At 40.4% G+C, this 17,863-nt stretch overlaps 1 protein-coding gene across 12 annotated transcripts in view; it reads right to left on the bottom strand.

Moving 5' to 3' along the window:
• Window positions 1-17,863, bottom strand: part of LOC127668815 (defensin alpha 4-like) — a 148,964-nt gene that overhangs the window by 84,094 nt on the left and 47,007 nt on the right. Inside the window, exons 2-3 of one of the 12 annotated variants that reach the window (XR_007974210.1) lie at window positions 16,566-16,645; window positions 15,182-15,286 (exon numbers count right to left, since the gene is read on the bottom strand). The exons of 8 other annotated variants lie outside the window; for them this stretch is intronic. The gene's annotated coding sequence lies outside the window, so the exon portion shown is untranslated. Of the gene's footprint in view, window positions 1-15,181; window positions 15,287-16,565; window positions 16,659-17,863 lie in introns of those variants that run through there. 3 more of the 12 variants (XR_007974202.1, XR_007974206.1, XR_007974214.1) reach the window with 3 other exon arrangements.

Below are 17,863 nucleotides of genomic sequence, written 5' to 3'. Positions count from 1 at the left end.
GACTGCTCACTGGGAGAGATGCTGCTAGCATTCCTGGCAACCTGAGTTCAATTCTCAGGAACCACATAGTGAAATCAACCATCAGACTGCCATTACCTGTCCTCTGACCTCCACATGACTTGTGTGGCACATAAGGCCTTCCTATACATACAATAATTAAATATATGTATATAAAACAAATTTCAAGAAAATGATAACCTTCACAAGACAGACTCCCTTTGGTTTAGTTTCAGAAAGTATGCTTCTGTCCTGAAAAAAGGTCTCCTAGTTTAGATTAATCACAAAGAGGCTCAAACAGTTCATTTTACTTGGCCTTGGACAAACATTGAGGTACTGCCAGTTTATCTAATAACTGAGAATCGCTATAGGTTGTGATACTCAGAAGACATGTCCCTGTTGAAATCACATCTTCTCCATCCAAATGGTATTGTCCACATGTTCCACCACATGGGTCAGAGGCCATCACTTACCACTACAGAGAACCTCTAAAGAAAGGTATACCCTTTCATAACATGAAAAAGTACCCTATAGATGCCCAAGATCTTTGAAAACAGGCCATTGTCCTCAGAAACTTCAAATGCTTCCTGGCTCATAGCAGCCAACTCTGCTACAGGCCCACATTACAGCTTCAGACTGGGACTCTGGACCCTCTGTGGAGGAACATAAAAACACAGAAAAAAAGTGTGTACGTTTGGGCTAGAATCACATGTCTTTACTGACCTCTTATTAGAATTGCACTAGACTTCATTAGTTCCTAAAGGCTTATCTTTAAAACAAGGCAGTTTGTCTCCATGGTCTGAGGAACTTCCTCAGCCCAATATGATGCTCAGCCCACTTGTCCTCAACCAAACTCCATCATAGTCTTCTGCTCAGAAATATCCCACTTTACTCTCAGACGTTTAGTTCTTCCCATCATCATAGATATCTGGAATGTCCTACATCAGTTCTCAGCTAATGCCAGGCTCATTTGTCCTTACAAGTAACATCTTTTACCCTACCTTGGGAAACTGATTAATTTATGTAGTGTGTCCTTAACAAGGAGATTCATGCCATAAAGTACTTGAGGGATTTGATACTAGGATCTGCATTCACCATTAGTATAACAAACATAAGTATTCACTATTGGAGAAAAAGTTTAAGTGCTATGGAATTTAACACCCTCTTATGTAAAGTAAAAATACTAAATTTTCATTTATTGCAGAGCTTGGACAGCATTGTGTTGTAAATTCATAGACACCATGATGATTTCAAACTTGTGATAATCCAGGAAGCACTCTCAGGGTCTATAACATGTATTATGTTAGCTTATAGTTACTAATTGCTAAGATCTTTTTGTTCTTCTTATAAAAGGTTTTCACAATAACCCAATGAAATAGCCTCTTTTATTGACCAAAGTGTTGTGGGTTTGTAATAGAACTTTGAAGAGGTTAATTGTATTACTCAGAGACACTAAAGATTAGGCACCAAGGCTGTGGTCAGATCTCTTGGACTTTACCACTACCCCATATCCACCTTACCTTCTGTGTTTTAGAGTGATACCTTCTGTCATTTATTGGGACAATTTGTTTTGTTTGTTTAGAACCTGAAAGGAGATCAAGGGTGAAAGAAAACTCTTGACAGATGGTCTCTCTATAATTTCCCCTTGCTCTCTCTCCAACTTCTCCTTGGTCTCTATCTCTGTGAATTCCCTGCTGTGTGTTTTGATGTGAGACCACCAATAAATAGCCTGTATTCTCTAGAAACATCTGAAGAAAATGCTTGTTTTTTTTTTTTTTTTTTTTTTACCAGTTATTACAAGCAATAACTCACATGTATGGTCACTGCTAATGAAATAGAGTTGATTGCTAAGTGTAACTTTGAGTTCTGCTGGGGTTTTGCATGCTGGCTTGTGATGCAATGTATGGCAGAAGTGAACACCCCACAGGTCTTAGAGACCAGGACACAGTGCAGGAGAGTACAAGAGGAAAGAATTTCTCAAGCTGTAACCCAATTTACTCTGTACCTCCTAAGGGTCAACCGAGTCTTAATGCCTGTGAGGGAGGAGGAGGGCTAGCTCTCCCATGTACACAAGTGTGTCATGTGGGGTTTCAGAGGTTACTGGTGGTAAATTTTCCTTTTTTAGAGGCCATGTTTGAATAAATGAGGATGCTTGGACTAGATTTATTACACGGAGAGAAAGCAATGGACTAAAAAGAGCCCCTTCATTTTTTGAACATCACGTCCATGTCTCTGACCCACTGGCTCCATCGACAGCACTATTTCCCAACATCTTTTTGGGCATTCACATGTGATACCATATGTTGGAACATTAAATATCCTGAACACCCTTCATGAGAAGGGGGAACTTCCTCAGTTGTGACAGTGTGTGGGTAAGAAATGTAACTCTGTCTCCAACACAGAATGTGGTAGGAAGTTTGTTAATGCAACTAAAACGCAAAAGCGTGACCTTTACAAATTTATATTGAAAGAAAGAAAACTCAGAAATATTATTAAAGAAAATTAAATGTAAGGTTGTTGGGAAGAGCAAACAAAACTGGACAAAGAAAAATGATAATGTTTAGGGAGATTTTTAACATATGCTACAAAGAGACAATTTGCAGACTTTTTGAACAGCAGCTAAAGATTAATTAGAGAAAATGTGGGACTGGTGAGATGGCTCAGAAATAAAGAACACTTGATGCTCTTGTAGAGGATCCAGGTTTGGTTCTAACACCCACATAGCATTCTAGACCTCCAGTTGTAGGGGATTTGGCTCCCTATTCTGGCCTCCAAGACAATAGGCACACACATATACATAGTCAGGAAAATCACTTATAAAACAAAAATAGGTAAATCTTTTTCTTTGAAAAACCAAAACAAGGAATATTGATTGCTGCTTCCTGTTATTTTTGTTTTAGAAGTAAAATTATGCTTGTGTGGCTCTCTTCTTTTGGGTTCGTTGAAAGATTATTACCTTCTTGCCTTTTCTAGGGTGTAGTTTTACTCCCTGTGTTGGCCTTTTCCATCTATTATCCTTTGTAGAGCAGGATTTGTGGAAAGATATTGTGTAAATTAGGTTTTATCATGGAATGTCTTCGTTTCTGCATCCATGGTAATTGCGAGTTTTACTGGGTATAGTAGCCTGGGCTGTCATTTATGTTCTCTTAGGATCTGTATGACATCTTCCCAAGATCTTCTAGCTTTCGTTCTCTATTCAGAAGTCTGGTATAATTCTGACAGTCTATTACTTGACCTGTTTCCTTTACTACTTTTAATATTCTTTCTTTGTCCAGTACATTTGATATTTTGGCTATTATGTGACAGGAGGAGTTTCATTTCCAGTTCAGGGTATTCGGAGTTCTGTAGGCTTCTTGTATGTTCATGGTCATCACTTCCTTTAGGTTAGGGAAGTTTCCTTCTATAATTTTGTTGAAAATATTTACTTGGCCCTTTAAGTTGGGAATCTTCACTCTCTTCTATACATATACTCCTTAGGTATGATCTTCTCATTGTGTCCTGGATTTCCTGCATGTTTTGAGTTAGGAGTTTTTTCTTTTTGCATTTTTTAAATTGTTGTGTCAATGTTTTCTATGGTATATTCTGCACCTGTGATTCTCTTTTCTATCTCTTGTATTCTGTAGGTGATGCTTGCATCTATGACTCCTGATCTCTTTCTATGGTTTTATAGTACCAGGGTCATCTTCCCTTGTGATTTCTTTATTGTTTCTATTTCCACTTTTAGATCCTGGATGTTTTTGCTCATTTCCTTCATCTGTTCAATTGTGTTTTCATGTAGTTCTTTAAGGGATTTTTTACTTTGCTCTTTAAGGGTCTCTACCTGTTTACCTGTGTCTTCCTGTAGTAGGTTTTTTTTTTAAATATAGTCATCATTTACATTGCCAGTAGTAAAACCTTTCCAGATTTCCTCCCTCCCCAAAGACCCCCAACCCCTCCTCCCACACCCTGCCTCCACATGTATACCCCTCCCACTGACACACTACTAACTCCCCTCCACCTTGGTTTCCCTTGTTTTCTTCGTCTATGGTAATTGAAAGTTTTGCTGGGTATAGTAGTCTGGCCTGACATTTATGTTCTCTTAGGTTCTGTATGACAACTGCCCAGGCTCTTCTGGCTTTCATAGCCTCTGGTGAGAAGTCTGGTGTAATTCTCATAGGTCTGCCTTTATATATTACTTGAATTTTTTCTCTCACTGCTTTTAATATTCTTTCATATTTAGTGCATTTGATGTTTTGATTATTATGTGACAGGAGGAATTTCTACTCTGGTACAATCTGTTTGAAGTTCTGTAGGCTTCTTGCATATTCATGGGCATCTCTTTCTTTAGGTTAGGGATGTTTTCATCTATAACTTTGTTGAAGATATTTACTTGCCCTCTGAAAGTTAAATCCTAGGTTTCTTCTATACCTATAATCCTTAGGCTTGGTCTTCTCATTGTGTCCTGGATTTCCTTGATGTTTTGGATTACACACTTTTTGCATTTTGTAATTTCGTTGACTGTTGTGTCAATGTTTTCTAAGGAATCTTCAGCATCCGAGATTCTTTCTTCTATCTCTTGTATACTGTTGTTGATGCTTGCATCTATGACTCCTGAATTGTTTCCAAGGTTTTCTATCTTCAGAGATGTCTCACTTCGTGATTTCTTTATTGATTCTATTTCCAGTTTTAGATCCTCAATAGTTTGATTCAGTTCCATCATTTGTTTTTTTTTTTCCCTGAAATTCTTTAAGGAATTTTTATGTTTCCTACTTAAAGGCTTCGACCTGTTGACTCATGTTCTCCTGTACTTCTTTTAGGGATTTTTGTGATTCTGCTTTAAGGGCTTCTGCCTTTTGATCCATATTCTCTTGTATTTCTTTAAGGGATATTTGTTCTTCTACCTGTTGAACCATGTTCTCCTGTGTTTCTTTAAGGGAGTTATTTATGTCCTTCTGGAAGTCCTCCATCAGTGATATGAGATGTGATTTTAAATCTAGTTCTTGCTTTTCTCATGTGATGGGGTATGGAGGATTTGCTGTTGTGGGAGAACTGTGTTCTGATGGTGCCATGTTGCCTTGGTTTCTGTTGGTAATGACCTTGTGTTTGCCTTTGGCCATCTTATTGTCTCTGGAGTTAGTTGGTCTTGCCGTCTCTATCTTCTCTGTCCTTCAGGCCTGTGTTTCTGTACTCCTGGGATTCTCTTTCTGTCCAATGCCCTGCAAACAGCTGATTCTCCAGGAAGTAACATGTGATGGTGTTTCCCCTCTGGCAGACTTGACAAGAGTCGAATGCCTGCAGGCTGCTAGTTCTCTAATGACCTGCTGCTAATGGATTTCCGATGCCCTGCTGATGCTGGTTCTCGAATGTCCCACTTCTGCCTGTTCCATTGTTCTGCTGCTGCCAGTTCTCAAATGACCTTCTCCTGCTAATTCTCCAATGCCTTGCTCCTGTCAGTTCTCAAATGCCCTGGTGTTGCTACTTTGTTTCCAACCCAATTCCCAGTAAAAGAAAGCTCAGCTCATTCAGTTAACAAAACAAGCTACAAGCCTAGATTGGGCAGATCTCTCACTACACTACTCTTGTTTCCATCTATATTATCCCATATAATTTGCTGTTTCTCCAGGCCAAGAGCTTCTCTCTCTGCTGCCTCTCTGTTGATCTCCTATAGCTCCTCTCCCTCTTGTTTATCCCCAGTCGCTCCTCCCCTAGAGTCGCAGCTCCTCCTACTTCCTCCTGCCCAATCATTGGCTCAAGCCTTTATTTGCAAAGTTAAGGTGGGGAGAAGCTTCACAAGGCAACTCCTCATCTGCAGCCCCTATGAGGAGTGGAATTAGCATCAAAATACAAGCCCAGGGCTATCCACAACATCTTGATCCTGTTGGTTCTCTAGAGAGTATCAGGAAGTGGGGCCCTCAGGATGTGGTACAAGAATACCACATTCAAAGGAAAGGGGCAGTGACAGGGGAGGAGGGAGGGTCACATGGGGCAGAAGGGGACTGTTGATCTGGAGGTTGCTGGGTAGTGAGTCTCAGAGCAGAGCAACTCCAGGTGTCTAGGTGATGGGCAGTGATTCTTACCTTATGCCCTGCTCCTGTCAGTTCTCTAGAGAGTATCAGGAAGTAGGGCCCTCTCAGTTCCAGATGTGGTGTAGGACTTCTCCTGTAGTTCTTTAAGGGAGTTATTTATGTCCTTCTTAAAGTAAGAGTCTTCCTTTTCAGGTGTATTGGGGTAGTCAGGCCTCACTGTCATGGGAGAACTGGGTCCTGATGATGCCAAGTAGCCTTGATTTTTGTTGATTATTTTCCTGCCCTACCCTCTTGTCATCTGGTTTTCTGTGGTGTTATCTGGTCTTGCTGACTCTAAATGTGGCTTCTTTTCCCTGTAACCCTGTGTGTCAGCACTCCTGGGCAGCCAGTTTTCTCTGGAAGGAAATTGGGTATTAAGGGTTGTGGCACAAGGTCAGCTCCAGGGTACAGGAAGAAACCAGAAGGATCCTCTACCAGGCTGTTCCTTGGTTCCCATGTCCAGTGGCTCTGGGCTGGTCCCTCTTGGCCCAGGAATTTAAGAAGAAGTGGTGTTCTCACCTGTGTTCTCAGGTGTGTGAACAGCTCACTCTAAGCAGGCCTTGGGTATGGAGACCTGTGCTCTATGTATGTCAGCCCTCCTGGGAGACCTGCTCTCTCCTGGAAGGATCTGGGCATGGAGTGGTGTGGCACAGGGTCACCTCCAGGCAGAGATGGAAACCAGAAGAATCTTGTCCCAGGCTGTTCCATCTCCCATGCTTGTGGATTAGCAAGATTCATATAGTAAAAATGGTCATCTGTCTCAATGCAACCTACAGATTCAATGCAATCACCATCAAAACTCTGACTCAATTTCTCATAGAGTTAGAAAGAGCTATTCTCAAATTCATTTGTAATAACTAAAAACCCAGGATAGCAGAAACTATTCTTAACTATAAAAGTACTTCTAGGGGAATCACTATCCATTCCTCAAGCTGTACTACAGAGCAGTAGAAATAAAAACTGCATGGTGTAGATACAGTGACAGGCAAGTAGATCAATGTGATAGAATTGAACACCCAGAAATGCAACCATGCCTATGATCATTGATTTTTGTCAAAGGAGCTAAAACCATCCAGGGGGAAAAAGATAGCATTTTTAACAAATGGTGCTGGTTCAACTGGCAGTAAACATTTAGGAGAATGGAAATTGATCCATTTTTTCTTCCTTTACAAAGTTCAAATCCAAGTGGATCGAGGACCTCTACACAAAGCCAGATACCCTGAATCTAATAGAAGAGAAAGTGGGTTAAATCCTCAAATGCATGGATACAGGACAAAATTTCATGAACAGAACACCAATGGCTTATGCTCTCTGATCAGTAATTGACAAATTGGACCTCGTAAAATGGGAAAGCTTCTGTAAGGCAAAGCATTGTCAATAGGAGAAAAAAGCAAGCAACAGAGTGGGAAATGATCTTTATCAATCTTATATCTGATAGAGCGCTGATATCCAATATATACAAAGAATTCAAGGAGTTAGACTCCAGTGAACCAAATAACCATATGAAAAATAAACAGGGAACAGAGCTAAACAGAGAATTCTCAACTGAGAAAATTTGAATGGCCAAGAAGCACCTAAAGAAATGTTCAACATCCTTAGACATCAGGGAAATGCAAATCAAAATGACCCTGAGATTCCACATCACACAAGTCAGAATCTCTAAGATCATAAAATCAGGTGACAGCAGATGCTGGTGATAATTTGTTTTGTTTGTGTAGAACCTGAAAGGAGATCAAGGTTGAAAGATATCTGTTGACAGATGGTCTCTCTATAATTTTCACTTGCTCTCTCTCCAACTTCTCCTTGGTCTCTACCTCTGTGAATTCCCTGCTGTGTGTTTTGATGTGAGACCACCTATAAATAGCCTGTATTCTCTAGAAACATCTGAAGAAAATGCTTGTTTTTTTGTTTTGTTTTTGTTTTTGTTTTTTTTTACCAGTTATTACAAGCAATAACTCACATGGGAGTGCACACGGGCTCCATCTGCTCCACAGACACAATCTGGGGCAAGGCCTCAGGCAGAAGCCCTTAGCTCTACTCTCTCTGCTTCCGGATCCAGATCAGTCTGGGCGGCAGCATTACATCTCCAAGTCCTGCAAGTGGCTAGCTGGGCTTCCGGGCGGCCAGCTGGGAGAAGTCAGTGTGCTCCAGTGAATCCAGCGGGCCCCAGCGGGAGCCTTCGGGTGCCTGCTTTGGGATCTGAACAGCCTGGGCAGCAGCACACTGTCTACAAGCAGTGCAGGAGGTAAGCTGTGCACCAGAGGCCAACTGGGAAGGGGCAGCTTGCACTGGTGAGTCCAGCACTGACAAGATAAACTAACACCAGTGAGATCTAGATGGCAAAAGGCAAACGCAGGAACATCACTAACAGAAATCAAGGCAATATGGCAACATCTGAACCCAATTCTCCTCTACCAACATGTCCTGGATACCCCATCACACCAGTAAAACAAGATTTGGATTTAAAATCACTGGTCATGATGCTGGTACAGGAACACATGAAGGTCATACATAAAGAAATTCAGGAGACAATGGATCAAAAGGTAGAAGCCCTTGCAAGGGAAACACAAAAATCATTGAAAGAAATCCAGGAGAATACAAAAGCCAACAAGGAGGAAATGCAAAAAACACTTAAAGAAATACAGGAGAACTTTGCTCAACAGGCTGAGGTCATGAAAGACGAAACACAAAAATCTCTTAAAGAAATACAGGAGAACTTTGGTCAACAGGCTGAGCTCATGAAAGAGAAAACACAAAAATCTCTTAAAGAATTACAGGAAAACACAAACATGCAAGTGAAGGAGCTAAGCAAAACCATCCAGGATCTAAAATCAGAAGTAGAAACAACTAAGAAAACTCAAAGGGAGACAACTTTGGAGATAGAAAGCCTTGGGAAGAAATCAGGGGACAGAGATACAAATATCAACAACAGAATACAAGAGATAGAAGAAAGAATCTCAGATGCTGAAGATTCCATAGAAACCATGGACTCAACAGTTAAAGAAAATGCAAAATGCAAAAAGCTTGTAACCCAAAATATCCAGGAAATCCAGGACACAATGAGAAGACCAAACCTAAGGATTATAGGCATAGAGGAGAGTGAAGATTTACAACTTAAAGGGCCAGCAAATATCTTCAATAAAATTATGGAAGAAAACTTCCCTAACCTAAAGAGAGAGATGCCCATGAATATACAAGAAGCCTACAGAACTCCAAACAGACTGGACCAGAACAGAAATACTTCCCGTCACATAATAATCAAAACACCAAATGTTCTAAACAAAGAAAGAATACTAAAGGCAGTAAGAGAAAAAGGCCAAGTAACATATAAAGGAAGACCTATCAGAATCACAGCAGACTTTTCACCTGAGACTATGAAGGCTAGAAGGTCCTGGGCAGATCTCATGCAGACTCTAAGAGAACACAAATGCCAACCAAAACTACTATATCCAGCAAAACTCTCAATCACCATAGATGGAGAAACTAAGATATTTCATGACAAAACCAAGTTTACCCAATATCTATCCACAAACCCGGCCCTAAAAAGGATAATAGGAGGACAACACCAATACAAGGAGGGAAACTTCACCCTGGAAAAAGCAAGATAGTAACCTTTCATCAAACCCAAAAGAAGTTAAGCATTCAAATTTAAAAAATAACGTCAAAAATGATAGGAAGTAACAATCACTATTCCTTAATATCTCTTAACATCAATGGACTTAATGCCCCAATAAAAAGACACAGACTAACTGAATGGATACGTAAACAGGACCCTACATTTTGCTGCTTACAGGAAACACACCTCAGGGTCAAAGACAAACACTACCTTAGAGTAAAAGGCTGGAAGACAATTTTACAAGCAAATGGTCTCAGGAAACAAGCTGGAGTAGCCATTTTAATATCAGATAAAATTGACTTTCAACCCAAAGTCATCAAAAGAGACCCTGAGGGACACTTCTTGCTGGTCAAAGGAAAAATACAAAAAGAAGAACTGACAATCCTGAACATCTATGCCCCAAATGTAAGGGCACCCTCTTTTGTAAAAGAAACTTTATTAAAACTAAAAGCACACATTGCACCTAACACAATAATTGTGGGTGACTTCAACACTGCACTTTCCTCAATGGACCGATCAGGAAAACAGAAACTAAACAGGGACACAATGAAACTAATTGAAGCTTTGGACCAATTAGATTTAACAGATATATATAGAACATTCTATCCTAAAACAAAAGAATATACCTTTTTCTCAGCACCTCATGGTACCTTCTCCAAAATCGACCATATAATTGGTCACAAGACAGACCTCAACAAATATAAGAAGATCGAACTAATCCCATGCCTCCTATCTGATCACTATGGAGTAAAAGTGGTCTTCAATAGCAACAGAAACAACAGAAAGCCCACATACACGTGGAAACTGAACAATACTCTACTCAATGATACCTTGGTCAAGGAAGAAATAAAGAAAGAAATTAAAGACTTTTTAGAACACAATGAAAATGAAAACACAACATACCCAAATCTATGGGACACAATGAAAGCAGTGCTAAGAGGAAAACTCATAGCCCTGAGTGCCTCCAAAAAGAAAATGGAGAGAGCATACATTACCAGCTTAATGACACACCTGAAAGCCCTGGAACAAAAAGAAGCTATTTCGCCCAGGAGGAGTAGAAGGCAGGAAATCATCAAACTCAGGGCCGAAATCAATCAAGTAGAAACAAAGAGAACCATACAAAAAATCAACAATACCAGGAGCTGGTTCTTTGAGAAAATCAACAAGATAGATAAACCCTTAGCCAGAATGACCAAAGGGCACAGAGAAAGTATCCAAATTAACAAACTTAGAAATGAAAAGGGAGATATAACAACGGAAACTGAGGAAATCCAAAAAATCATCAGATCCTACTACAAGAGCCTATACTCAACACAACTGGAGAATCTGGAGGAAATGGACAATTTCCTTGACAGATACCAAATACCAAAATTAAATCAGGACCAACTAGACCATCTAAACAGTCCCATAATGCCTAAAGAAATAGAAGGAGTCATAGAAAGTCTTCCAACCAAAAAAAGCACAGGACCAGATGGCTTCAGTGCAGAATTCTACCAGACCTTCAAAGAAGAGTTAACACCAATACTCTTCAAACTATTCCACAAAATAGAAACAGAAGGAACACTACCCAATTCCTTCTACGAAGCCACAATTACGCTGATACCAAAGCCACACAAAGATCCAACAAAGAAAGAGAACTTCAGACCAATTTCCCTTATGAACATCGATGCAAAAATACTCAATAAAATTCTTGCCAACCGAATCCAAGAACACATCAAAACGATCATCCACCATGATCAAGTAGGCTTTATCCCAGGAATGCAGGGTTGGTTCAATATACGGAAATCCATCAATACAATCCACTACATAAACAAACTCAAAGAACAAAACCACATGGTCATTTCATTGGATGCTGAAAAAGCATTTGACAAAATTCAGCATCCCTTCATGCTTAAAGTCTTGGAGAGAACAGGAATTCAAGGCCCATACCTAAACATAGTAAAAGCAATATACAGCAAACCGGTAGCCAGCATCAAACTAAATGGAGAGAAACTTGAAGCAATCCCACTGAAATCAGGGACCAGACAAGGCTGCCCCCTTTCTCCTTATCTTTTCAATATTGTACTTGAGGTACTAGCTCGGGCAATTCGACAACATAAGGAGGTCAAAGGGATACAAATTGGAAAGGAAGAAGTCAAACTATCATTATTTGCAGACGACATGATCGTCTACCTAAGTGACCCAAAGAACTCCACTAGAGAGCTCCTACAGCTGATAAACAACTTCAGCAAAGTGGCAGGTTATAAAGTCAACTCAAGCAAAACAGTGGCCTTCCTATACTCAAAGGATAAGCAGGCTGAGAAAGAAATTAGGGAAATGACCCCCTTCACAATAGCCACAAACAGTATAAAGTATCTTGGGGTGACTCTTACCAAACATGTGAAAGATCTGTATGACAAGAACTTCAAGACTCTGAAGAAGGAAATGGAAGAAGACCTCAAAAAATGGGAAAACCTCCCATGCTCATGGATCGGCAGAATCAATATAGTTAAAATGGCCATTTTGCCTAAAGCACTATACAGATTCAATGCAATACCCATCAAAATCCCAACTCAATTCTTCACAGAGCTAGAAAGAGCAATTATCAAATTCATCTGGAACAACAAAAAACCCAGGATAGCTAAAACTATTCTCAGCAACAAAAGGAAATCTGGGGGAATCAGTATCCCTGACCTCAAGCAATACTACAGAGCAATAGTGTTAAAAACTGCATGGTATTGGTACAGTGACAGACAGGAGGATCAATGGAACAGGATTGAAGATCCAGAAATGAACCCACACACCTATGGCCACTTGATCCTCGACAAAGAGGCTGAAAACATCCAATGGAAAAAAGATAGCCTTTTCAACAAATGGTGCTGGTTCAACTGGAGGTCAGCATGCAGAAGAATGCGAATTGATCCATCCTTGTCTCCTTGTACTAAGCTCAAATCCAAATGGATCAAGGACCTCCACATAAAGCCAGACACTCTGAAGCTAATAGAAAAAAAACTGGGGAAGACCCTTGAGGACATCGGTACAGGGAGAAAGTTTCTGAACAGAACACCAATAGCGTATGCTCTAAGAGCAAGAATTGACAAATGGGACCTCATAAAATTACAAAGTTTCTGTAAGGCAAAGGACACCATCAAGAGGACAAATCGGCAACCAACAAATTGGGAAAAGATCTTCACCAATCCTACATCAGATAGAGGGCTAATATCCAATATATATAAAGAACTCAAGAAGTTAGACTCCAGAAAACCAAACAACCCTATTAAAAAATGGGGTACAGAGTTAAACAAAGAATTCTCGCCTGAAGAACTTCGGATGGCGGAGAAGCATCTTAAAAAATGCTCAACTTCATTAGTCATTAGGGAAATGCAAATCAAAACAACCCTAAGATTTCATCTTACACCAGTCAGAATGGCTAAGATTAAAAATTCAGGAGACAGCAGGTGTTGGAGAGGGTGTGGAGAAAGAGGAACACTCCTCCACTGCTGGTGGGGTTGCAAATTGGTACAACCACTCTGGAAATCAGTCTGGCGGTTCCTCCGAAAACTGGGCACCTTACTTCCAGAAGATCCTGCTATACCACTCCTGGGCATATACCCAGAAGACTCCCCACCATGTAATAAGGATACATGTTCTACTATGTTCATAGCAGCCCTATTTGTAATTGCCAGATGCTGGAAAGAACCCAGGTATCCCTCAACAGAAGAGTGGATGCAAAAAATGTGGTATATCTACACAATGGAGTACTATTCAGCCATTAGAAACAATGAATTCATGAAATTCTTAGGCAAATGGATGGAGCTAGAGAATATCATACTAAGTGAGGTAACCCAGACTCAAAAGGTGAATCATGGTATGCACTCACTAATAAGTGGATATTAACCTAGAAAACTGGAATACCCAAAACATAATCCACACATCAAATGAGGTACAAGAAGAAAGGAGGAGTGGCCCCTGGTTCTGGAAAGACTCAGTGAAACAGTATTCAGCAAAACCAGAACGGGGAAGTGGGAAGGGGTGGGTGGGAGGACAGGGGAAGAGAAGGGGGCTTGCGGGACTTTCGGGGAGTGGGGGGGCTAGAAAAGGGGAAATCATTTGAAATGTAAATAAATTATATCGAATAAAAAAAAATACAAAAAAAAAAAAAAGAAAACAATTGTCAACAAGTAGTGTTGAGGGTCTAGGGAAAGGGGAACCCTCAGGCACTGTGGGTGGGATTGCAAGCTGACACAGGAACTAAGGAAGTCAGTGTGGAGAATTCTCCCAGGACAGGAGGGAAATCTCCATGGCACAGCTGCACACTGCTTGGAAAATGCCCAAGGACTCAGGATCCATCCTCAGAGATATTTGCTCAACCATCTCCATTGCCTCTGAGTTCACAAGAGCCACAGAAAGGAAATGATATAATGCCCTCCAACTGAAAAAAATGGATCATGAAAATGTGGGGCTCATTTTTGAGGGTGAGTCTAACCTCAAGGATAGAATAGTTGATAGACAAAGAAGCTAAAACAGAATGCCTTGTGGCTTTATATGTGACCTCCTGGGCATCCTTGATATGACTGGTAAATGTAACCAAGACTCCTTTTATGAAGGATTCACTGAAGACGCTGCTATGTGACTCAGAAGAATCCTGACCAGGCCACATCACAGAAAGCTTCAAAGAAACATAAAAAGAGATTATTTGTCTGCAAGGAGTTTATTGGAGAAGGACAAACAATCAAGGCAAAGTACAAGGGTAATGACAGGTTGTGAGGTCTCAGAAGGCATCTTTATCTTTTATCTTGTCCATTGGCTCCATGTTCAGGGCCGGCAGCAGAGATTACCATTTATAGCATCACGATGCAGGCAGATCCCTCTGCGAAATTTTGGAAATTTACAGGGTGACAGGCTGCAATGGCATCTCATAGGCCTTTCTCCTCTTCGGGCTGAGGGCACACAGGAAACATGAGGCATTAAGTAAGGAGACCAGCAGTGTGTGATAGTAAACAATCCTATGACAATGCACTGTACATGGAACAGAGTGGGATTGTTGTACTGGTGATGTCACAGCCAGCACCATCATCAACTCCAAACACTTGGACATAAGCCATTTAACAAGTGTTGATCACATACAGGACAGGATACCCACAACACATTGCTTTAGCTTTTTTGTGTTTTCCTGCCACAACACATTCATACATTGCAGTTGGTATCCAAACATATTATTTGAAGCAAAACAGGTGTTTGTTTCTATAACCAAATTATTAATTAGGTATAAAATGACTAACAATATATTCTATATTTTAAAGCTTTTTCACAGATAAATTGTTACATCAAAACCTTAAAAGGAAGAAAAATCAGGTACATTGGTTTGACTCTTCACTGTTACTTTGATAAATAAGACAGGGAAGATCTTAGAAGATCAAGGGACAACTTCCTGAGCCAGACTCCTCCTGACAGGATTCCAGGGCTCATCTTCCAACCTCCCTCAGGAGACTCCAAGCCTCCATCACACTGGGCACCAGCACTCACCTGCACCTTGAAGAGCAGAGCCTTCTGGGCCTTCAAAAAAGACAGACAGACCCTGGGTCTCATCCCCTGGCTGCTCCTCAGTTTTAGTCTCTTCATCTGTCTGTTGGATAGGATCAGCCTGGACCTGGAAGGCCAACAGGACAAGGGCAGAGAGGAGGACAAGTGTCTTCATGGAGTCACCTGGAGGATTGGCGAGCAGTAGACCAGTGTGCGGAGAGTGAAGGGCCAGCCTGCTTTTATAGGGCAGAGAAAGGCTGCACATTTCTAGAACTCACTCCTTGATGGGAACTTAGGGAGGGTTACCCTCAAGATGCCTTTGATGTTCCTCAGTCTTCATTTCCTTCATGATGATGTTGCTCTGTGTGTTTAGTGACAACCCCCTCCCACTGATAATGATGAAGGGCCCTTGTTCTTTTCCCCTGTTTCCCATCTGTTTGAGTGTTTATATTTTATTGTTTGGGAAAGAAAAAGCTGTGCATTGTCTAATTTAATAAACTGAAAAAGAATTTTTTTTTGGAATTTAGCCTGCTTTTTTGGAAAGTCTGGACCTGAACTAGACCTTGACAAGGTGGCATTGAGAGTCAGTTCTTTGCAGGAGTCAGGATATTATCAATCACCCTCATGAAGGAAGACTTTGTGAATCTTTTTCTTTGGGGCAAAGAATGTAAAATGGCCTTCTGTCACCAGTGAATTGAGTTCAAGAGACAGAGTTTGTCAGAGTGAAGTAGAGTGGATTGTTCTGAATTAGCCAGAGCGACAGAACACATCTCACAAGGGTGTGCTCCGGGTGCCACTTCACACTTGGGAACCCTCCAGTGACGTGCCATGTCTCATGTGTGAGATCTTATACTTTTTACTTTTAGCAAATGCCATCATGAAATAAACAATTGCAAAATTTTCTCCTGCTTTAAAATTTGATGCTATCTCTCAATCTATTTCAAAAAAAAATCAAAGTCCTCTTCCAATAGATAGAATTTAGTTATTTTTGAACTCTTCTAATACATTGGAAAACACCAGTGTCTATCATTATTTGGATATTTGCATAAAATTCATATAAATTTCCCATAGAAGTTAAAAGCAACAGTAATTTTGCTTTTATTTTGCATAATTATACACAGTATACTTGTGACAGTTGATCAGGCAGCTGATTGTCATGAAGCCTATCTGACAAATATCCTTGATAGAGTTAGTTTCTTCACAAGATGTTACTCACTGGTGGTTTCTTTATTCAATGCCTTATGATTTTTCTGCACCCCCAAACCAAGTCTAACCAAGACTTGTTTAGCCATTCTGGGAATAGTTCTATAGCTTATGTGTTGGAATCTGAGTCTTTGGGTTACATATATGGTGTGATACATGCTGCTCATTCTGAGCTCCAAGAATGGAGAAAAAACACTGCTTACCTTGAGAACTGGAGGCTACATGACATTTGCCCATGGTGCTGTGAGGCTTAGTCAAGAGTCTTTGGAAAGCAGTTGTCACACTGTTAAATGAAACTGTTTTAAACAAAACTTTGACTCCAAGTAGTAGCAATTTTAAAGATAAGCACAGTCTTCAGATACAAAGTAAAAAGATGAAGCTCCAATGATGCTGCTTCCCTGGTCCTTACCCTTGTCTTATTTTTGCCCCTAATGTAGATATATGAATTCACAGATGCATCTCTTATGTGATAGGGTCATATATTCTTCTAAATACTCTCATTCACAGAATGACAGGTAACTCAACAAGGAATATCAGGGACTCAATGTACAGAGTAATAGAATGAAAATCAAAGATAAAGGCTATTCAAGAAATAAAATATCAAACTATCACCACAAACAGCACCAACATTAAAAAATTGTGCACAAGGAAAGCCAGTAGCTGAAATGAAAGAAGAGTCAAGACTGCTCACTGGGAGAGATGCTGCTAGCATTCCTGGCAACTTTCTTTCAAGTCTCAGGAACCACATAGTGAAATCAACCATCAGACTGCCATTACCTGTCCTCTGACCTCCACATGACTTGTGTGGCACATAAGGCCTTCCTATACATACAATAATTAAATATATGTATATAAAACAAATTTCAAGAAAATGATAACCTTCACAAGACAGACTCCCTGGGTTTAGTTTCAGAAAGCATGCTTCTGTCCTGGAAAAAGGTCTCCTAGTTTAGATTAATCACAAAGTGTCTCAAACAGTTCATTTTACTTGGCCTTGGACAAACATTGAGGTATTGCCAGTTTATCTAATAACTGGGAATCGCTGTAGGTTGTGATACTCAGAAGAAATGTCCCTGTTGAAATCACATCTTCTCCATCCAAATGGTATTGTCCACATATTCCACCACATGGGTCAGAGGCCATCACTTACCACTACAGAGAACCTCTGAAGAAAAGTTTCCCCTTTCATAGCATGAAAAAGTACCCTTTAGATGCCCAAGATCTTTTAAAACAGGCCATTGTCCTCAGAAACTTCATATGCACAACACATGCTTCCTGGCTCATACCAGCCAACTCTGCTACAGGCCCACGTTACAGTTTCAGACTGGGACTCTGGACCCTCTGTGGAGGAACATAAAAACACAGAAAAAAAGTGTGTACGTTTGGGCTAGAATCACAAGTCTTTACTGACCTCTTATTAGAATTGCACTAGACTTCATTACTTCCTAAAGGCTTATCTTTTAAACAAGGCAGTTTGTCTCCATGGTCTGAGGAACTTCCT

The sequence above is a fragment of the Apodemus sylvaticus genome, chromosome 18 (genome assembly GCF_947179515.1).
Source record: "Apodemus sylvaticus chromosome 18, mApoSyl1.1, whole genome shotgun sequence".
Classification (NCBI taxonomy): domain Eukaryota; kingdom Metazoa; phylum Chordata; class Mammalia; order Rodentia; family Muridae; genus Apodemus; species Apodemus sylvaticus.
This window is presented reverse-complemented; position numbering and strand designations above follow the sequence as displayed.